The sequence below is a fragment of the Chiloscyllium plagiosum genome, unplaced genomic scaffold, assembly GCF_037043375.1.
Source record: "Chiloscyllium plagiosum isolate Xiang-an unplaced genomic scaffold, Cpla_swu_hap1 HiC_scaffold_2, whole genome shotgun sequence".
In the NCBI taxonomy this organism is placed as follows: Eukaryota; Metazoa; Chordata; class Chondrichthyes; order Orectolobiformes; family Hemiscylliidae; genus Chiloscyllium; species Chiloscyllium plagiosum.
In genome coordinates this window covers 14227272-14234820 of record NW_028270140.1, presented here as the reverse complement: position 1 = coordinate 14234820, position 7549 = coordinate 14227272, and the positions used below count along the sequence as shown (strand labels likewise).

General features: G+C 43.9%; 1 protein-coding gene across 2 annotated transcripts in view; it reads left to right on the top strand.

Annotated features, from left to right (window-relative positions):
• Positions 1–318: 318 nt before the first annotated feature.
• The window catches only part of zbtb5 (zinc finger and BTB domain containing 5), a 32416-nt gene continuing 25185 nt past the window's right edge, over positions 319–7549 (top strand). Inside the window, exon 1 of one of the 2 annotated variants that reach the window (XM_043719694.2) lies at positions 319–832. The gene's annotated coding sequence lies outside the window, so the exon portion shown is untranslated. Of the gene's footprint in view, positions 833–2923; positions 3283–7549 lie in introns of those variants that run through there. The other variant, XM_043719702.2, reaches the window with a different exon arrangement.

The window sequence follows — 7549 nt, the reverse complement described above, 5'->3', positions numbered from 1 at the left end:
GAAAGATATAAAAGAGACCTAAGGGGCAACCTTTTCACGCAGAGGGTGGTACGTGTATGGAATGAGCTGCCAGAGGATGTGGTGGAGGCTGGTACAATTGCAGCATTTAAGAGGCATTTGGATGGGTATATGAATAGGAAGGGTTTGGAGGGATATGGGCCTGGTGCTGGCAGGTGGGACTAGATTGGGTTGGGGTATCTGGTCGGCATGGACGGGTTGGACCGAAGGGTCTGTTTCCATGCTGTACATCTCTATGACTCCATGACTAGCTTGTTAAATGAGCACCATTATCTAGAAGCTCAATTAAACTTGCCTTCATCACACTTCCAGGCAATCCATTCTCTACCCTAATTATCTGCTGGAATCTTCTTATACGTCGTGCGATAAAGACATGCAAGTTCTTTCGAAAATAAAACTTATTAATTTAACAACTGCACTACATTTAAGACCTAATTCTTCAGAGGTACACAGCTATCAATTAAATGTTGCTTGCACTGTTTGTCTTTGCCTCCTGTTGAAGCAACGACACACAATTAGGAACAAAAAGGTGCCATGCTCCCGATGTCAATCCAAGAGAAGGTGGTTTCCGCTTCCGAGTGAAAGGTGACAGTTTGTCAGAGGCCGATGGGGAGGAGGAGGTGGTGCTCGTTGCCGGTCTCAGTCACAGCTGAACAAAAGCTGGCGCCTGGCCCAGTGTCGAGCAGTTTTCCGGCTCCGGGCCAGGTTTCCGGTCGGTTTCCGTTTGTCGCCCGGGAGCGGCGGCAGCCACACGCGGCTCACACGCGCCCGTTGTTTTGTCCCCGAGCGCGGGAGGAAGAAGCGCGCGCCTCAGGTAAGAGAGAGCGCGAGCGGAGCCGGCCGGGCGCATGCGCTGGATGGGGGTGAGCGCACAATGAGGGGGCCGCGAACTCCGCGAGGGTGCACGTTATAACATCCCCCCCGACACATCTGTACACCCGCACACTTCTACCCGCCCCCAGCCCCAGACCCCTTTATTCACCGTTCACCTCCAGGGGTTGCATTCCACTCTTCACTTAACAGGGATTCCATGTCCCCTTACTCCCCAGGGTCTCTATAATCCCTTTTTCTCTAGGGTCCCCAAACCCTGTAATGTCTACCCCCCCCCCCCCCCCCTTCACTTCCAGAGGGTCCCCATCCTATCCAGGATCTCCCCCTCCCCAATCCACCCTTCCCCGTCCCGTGCCCACTCCCCCCTCCCCCTCAGTCAGGCAGAAGATACAAAAGCTTAAACGCATGTGCCAACAGATTCCAGAACAGTTTATTCCCCACTGTTATTAGACTTCTGAATGGACTTCTCAAATTTTAAATTTAAATGTTGATCTCTCTTTGTGGCCCTTTTCTGCAGTCGTAACATTGTATACTATTACTATACTAATGCACTTTGTATGGTATGATCTGCTTGTACTGCACGCAAAACAAAATTTTTCATTGTAGCTAGGTATGTGACAACAAATCAAATCAAATAATCCTCCCTCCTCAACATTCTCTTCATCCAGTTTCCTGTCATCCAGTTGCATAATTCCTATTGACCCTGCAACATCCTAGGGAGACGTCTTGTATCCACCTTCCTGTGTGCTAAATTCTGGCTTTTAGCCCATCTCTGATTTGTTCATTTGACAGTTGTCAAGTGTGCGTTTAACTGCTGACACCCTGAACTCTGCATCACTTCCCTTACACCTCCGTAGTTGTCCTACTTTAGGACAATGCTTAAAACACATTTTACTAGCGAGTTTTGAGAAGATTCATAGCTCAGGTTGAGGTTCTGGATGAAGATTTGCTCAATGAGCTGGAAGGTTCATGTTCAGATGTTTCCTCACCATACTACGAAACATTTTCAGTGAGCCTCTGGACGAAGCATTGCTGATGATTCCTGCTTTCTATTTATATGTTTGGGTTTCTTTGGGTAACATCTTCAGTGAGCCTCCAGATGAAGCATTGCTAATAATTCCTGTTTTCTATTCATATGTTTGGGTTCTTTGGCTGAACATGAACCTTCCAGCTCAGCGAGCAAACCTACATCCAACACATTTCAATGGTTTAGTAATTCCTTATGTAACATTGGTGTCAAACATTTTGTTTGAATGTTTTTGTGAGTGCCTTGGAACGTTTCACTATGTTTTAGGGTACTATAGAAATGCGGATTGTTTCCCTCTTTTCCCTTCTCTCCCCACCCCCCACACATACACACACGGCATCCCATATACATACTCCCTAAGCTATGTTCCAAAGTCTGGCCAGGATATCCCTGCGCATCAGGAGTATCCCCGTTGAGGCAGCAGCCCAGGCATCTCCCGAGTGACTAGTCTCCTCAACTGGCAACCCTGTTAATCTTTTCTCCGTGGTTCACGCTATTGCAATCTGATTGTATGATCTGAATTTATTTCTTGAGAGCTCGGAGGAGCAGCCTCATCTGCCTGAAATACACGCTCCACCTTAAGTATCGGAATGAATTGGTTTCCTTGCTGTGATTTCAATGCATTGTATCCGGACAGCGCTGAGTTGGAGCTGTCATTGCAGGCACTGAATCCACATCCAGTGAATCCATGCAGAAATAAAGTATTAATGCGTCGTTATTAGGCAAATGAATTGGATGCGGGCCATTCACATGGTACATTCGCTTCAACGGTGCATTGCAAACTGAGCAGACACTGACAAAGCATTGGGCAGCCATCGGCACCCCTGTCCATTCGATACTGGAGTGGCAACAGCTCCCAGGCTCTTTGTATCGCAGTTCCTGCAAACAGCCACAGCCAATGCTGGGCAGGCGCGGGTTGTGTGTGAGAGAGGGAGATCAGATCAGTGCATTTTCAGGCTGGTAGGAAAAGGCGTTCGGCATCCTGTGTCTAAACAGCCGAGGAAGCGGGGGAGGGGAAGAGAGGAAGGAAGGAGGCAGTGAGCGAATGCATTGGCCGATGGTGCTAATCTTTCATGCTCCCGGTTCGCAAATGTAGATTCAGTTACTCTGCTGTCTTTGCATGGACTGCGCGCAGGATTTCTCGGTGGACCGCCAGTGTTTTGCAGGGTCGAGTGGAATGGTAATGAATGAAGATGCCTGTCCCGCATCTTGAGCATGAGGAAATAAATAGTCCCCTAGTTGGGACGCGATCCGTTTTCCGAGCAGATTGAACGGTCAGATTGTTTTCTCTGGGTCAGACTACGCCACATACCAGTTAATTTAATACATGAGCGAGCAGTAGCAAGGAGTGGTAGCCCAGGGGTTCACATCCTGATGTAAGTCGGCATAGTGTGAAGCTTAATCAGGTAAGAACTGCCTGAGAGCACTGCCTTGATTCTCCAGTATCCATCTACAGTACTAGAAATTGAATTTTATGCAATCGTTTTACTTAGGTTTTTTAGAAGATTTTTGACGTTGGTGGACTGATGTAATTACAGTGAGTTTATAACGAAGGAATTGCTCTGGATATTTTGATTAATGTTTAAATGTGTTTTGGAAAATCCTTCAGAAGAGTATGTAATGGTAAATCCAAACTGATCGAAATAGCATTGTGCGTGGAGCCCTCAGAAACCACTGTTCCCTCTGTCACCAATCTCAATGAGAACAAAGATGCATAAGGAGAAATTGAATTAAATGAACACAAGTTTGGTCAGCTTCTTGTTCTCTCCTTTCCTGTGATTTAATTTTTCCTTTTTTGGAATTGTTTGTAGGCTTATATTTCCGATGAAGCCTCAGTCAGTGACTTCCATCCAATTTAGTTCAAATTAAACCTGAGAACAAGGAAGCTCTGATTCAGTGAAATCAACATGGATTATTGAGCTATAGTTTACCAATTTGGGTAGCGTGCCTTTCTTTGTTTTGAGGATGTGAACATTGGCAAGGCCAGCATTTATTGGTGATCCCTAATTGCCCTTCAGAAGATGGTGGTAAGTGCCTTCTTAAACTGCTGCAGAGCATGAGATGTAAGTGCATGCACAGTGCTGTTAAGAAGGGAGTTCCAGAATTTTATCTCAGAGACTGAAGCAATGGCAGCAATTATAACTCCAAGTCAGGGTAGTCTGTGGCTTGGAGGGAAATGTGCAGATGGTGATGGCATCTGCTACTGTGGACCTTTTTAGATGGTAGAGAAATTGAACCTTCATGAGTAATTGCAGTGCATGCTGTAGACTGTAGTACAATAGCCACAGTGTGCTGACAGGGGAGAGAGTTGGTGCATGGGGAATTGATTGAGCAGGCTGCTTTTGCTTGAATGATATCGAATCTCTTAAGTGTATTGGGGCTGCACTAATCCAGATGATGGGGACCATTCTATCATGTATAATGTGTGTCTTTATGATGTTGGAGTCAACTTTAGGCTGTTTGATGAGTTAATTGCTGCAGAATTCCTAGCCTCTGAACTTTTTAGGTCACTATTTTTAAAATTTTCCTTGAAAGTGGAATCGCAGGTAGATAGGATAGTGAAGAAGGCGTTTGGTATGCTTTCTTTTATTGGTCAGAGTATTGGGTACAGGGGTTGGGAGGTCATGTTGCAGCTGTACAGGACATTGGTTAGGCCACTGTTGGAACATTGCTTGCAGTTCTGGTCTCTTTCCTATCGGAAAGATGCTGTGAAACTTGAAAGGGTGAAGATTTACAAGGCTGTTGCCAGGGCTGGTGGATTTGAACTATAGGGGGAGGTTGAATAGGCTATTTTCCCTGAAGCGTCGGAGGCTGAGGGGTGATCTTAGAGGTTTATAAAATCATGAGGGGCATGGTAGGATAAATAGACAAAGTCTTTTCTCTGGTGTTGGGAGTCCAGAACTAGAGGGCAAAAGTTTAGGGTGAGGGGAAAGATATAAAAGAGACCTGAGGGGCAACATTTTCACGCAGAGGGTGGTACATGTATGGAATGAGCTGCCAGAGGAAGTGGTGCAGGCTAGTACAATTGCAACATTTAAAAGGCATCTGGATGGGTATATGAATAGGAAGGGTTTGGAGGGAATATGGGCCAGGTGCTGGCAGGTGGGGTTAGATTGGCTTGGGATATCTGGTCGGCACAGACATGTTGGACCGAAGGGTCTGTTTCCGTGCTGTACATCTCTATGAATCTATGAATGTGGATGTTGCTGGATGAGCATCATTCATTCCCCATCCCTAGTTGCCCTCGAAGGTGTTGATAAACTGCCTTCTTGTACTGCTGCAGTCCACATTGCTGTAGGTAGATCCACTTTTCTGTTAGGGAAGGAATTTTCAGGATTTTGACCCAGTGATGGTGATACAGTGGTGATATATTTGCCAGTCAAGATGGTGATTGGTTTCAAGGGGAACTTGCAGGTGGTGATCTTTGCAGGTATCTGTCTTACCATGTAATGACCATTACTGTACCTCTGGGGAATATTTGATTTTAAATGGTTTTTATTTAATATGAATTCTGCGTCAACAGGTTTGTGTAGACAGCATACCAGAGCTGCATTACCTCAAATCATGAAATGTAAAGAATATTTGAGTAGGACCTCTCATGTACTGAGTGTTAGTTGTACTGATATGGGAAAGGAATTGGAGGACTGACTTTCAATTGTTCCCATGTACATTCTTGTGTCCAGTGTCAGCGCAGCTTTTAGCTGGCCCTTTAATGTTGTATCATGCAGTAAAACCTAGGGAATGGGAGAAAAGGAATCTTCTCATGAAAAAGGGTCTTGTCTGCAAGAAAGGCCAGAATACACACAACATTCATTCATCAATGTGTGCTTATTCTGACCTGTTGGCATTGTGCAGTGCAACAAAAAGCAATCCATGTGTCTTTGTTTTTGCTCATGCTTTCCTGCACCATTGCATTTTGATCCAGGTTCAAAAATAGCTGGTGGCTGTTTGATTTTGTTTTCCAAATCTTTGTCTTCATAAACACATCGGAATTGATGAATTTCAAACATGTTAGCCAGGATTACCTCAGGATAAAATTGACTGCTGGTAAAGAAAGAAACCTTTTTCCCTGCTATTAGTTTAGATAAGCGACAGTGAATTGACAATGAGCTATCAGTGTCTTATGTTCCTGAAAGTTCTGATCTCTGCTGGGATACTATTCTGAAATATTAATTGACCTCCAGTAATTTGCCTGTGTACAGTCCTTTTGCGAGTCCCGCCCCAGGGATGTTGAGGTCCGATATTAACCTAGTTAGGATTAGCATGATTCATGCTGATTGGGATTTGGTTTTGGGGCTGTCAGGTCTCAATGGGTGGTGCATCGAATGTTGTTTACATCCACTGGAATGATTCAGTTTTACCACCTGATGTGGGAGCAGCGCTCCAAAAGCTAGTGCCTCTAAATAAACCTGTTGGACTATAACCTGGTGTTGTGTGATTTTTAACTTAAAGATCAGTACTGTATCAAAGACCTTTCAATTAGAATCCTCTGGGTAGCTTGCAGATAAGTCCAAATGAGGTAAACTTAAGCAGTTTCTGTAGGATTGTATACCATTTTAAAGTAAAGTGGTAGACGGACAAAAGGTGAACCTCTTCAATGAAGGACATATCTTTGTTGACAAGAAGGGAAGCGCCCACAATACACTTACCTTCGTATAGGGAAACATCTGGCATAGAGATGTTTTGGATAAAATGAGTGATGTCTATCTCAAGCTCAAACAGCATGATCATGCATTCAATTATCCTTTGGATACTCCACCAGAGTTCATGTACTTTCCATAAGTAAAAGGATGTTGATTCAATTTAGTTGTCTACTTAGCCCTCCTTTTTTGTCTTAAATTTATTATATTGGTAGAATATGATTTTTAAAGATGATCAATGATGTGTAAGTCCCATTAACTCACTGTCCTTCTAAATTTGACAAAGGCAAATTAAATAGCATAGCAGCTTTTACATTATTTAGCTGTGTGTGGCAGCATGAATGCTGTGACTTTCTAACAACTTGAGGAAAGGACGAGCCTGTAGCTGGGAGGTATTATGGTCCCAGACAAGATCACTAACTTTTTTAGATTGGAATCTGGTTAGGTCCTGGAGACCACTTTTGATTTTAAAATAGACACAACGTTTGAAAGTGTTTGCTTCAAAAAAAAATCCACAAAATTTCAGAGTTTTGAACAAACACAAAAGTTTGTAAATAAAAGATTACAAAAATAGTGCCAAAAATCTTCTGGCAATATTCTGTGGAGATTGTATGAATCTTGAATGAATGGAGATATAAAACAAGATTCCTGAAAATAAAGGACTTCTATTGGTACAGCATGTTTCAGATCCTTGGTGCGCTTAGAGTCATAGAGGCACACAGCACAGAAACAGGTCCTTTGGCCCAACTCGTCCATGCCTCCTAAACTGAACTAGTTCCATTTGCTTCCATTTGGCCCATATCGCCTTCAGTCTTTCCTATCCATGTACCTGACCAAATGTCTTTTAAATGTTGTGATTGTACTTGTCTCTGTCATTTCTTCTGGTAACTCGTTCCATATATGCACCACACACTGTGTAGAAAAAAGTTGCTCCTGAGGTCCCTTTTTCAACTCTTTCCCATCTCACTTTAAACCTACACTTCTCATAGCAAGGGAATTACATTTCAAACATAATCACTGTTGTTACCGAGAG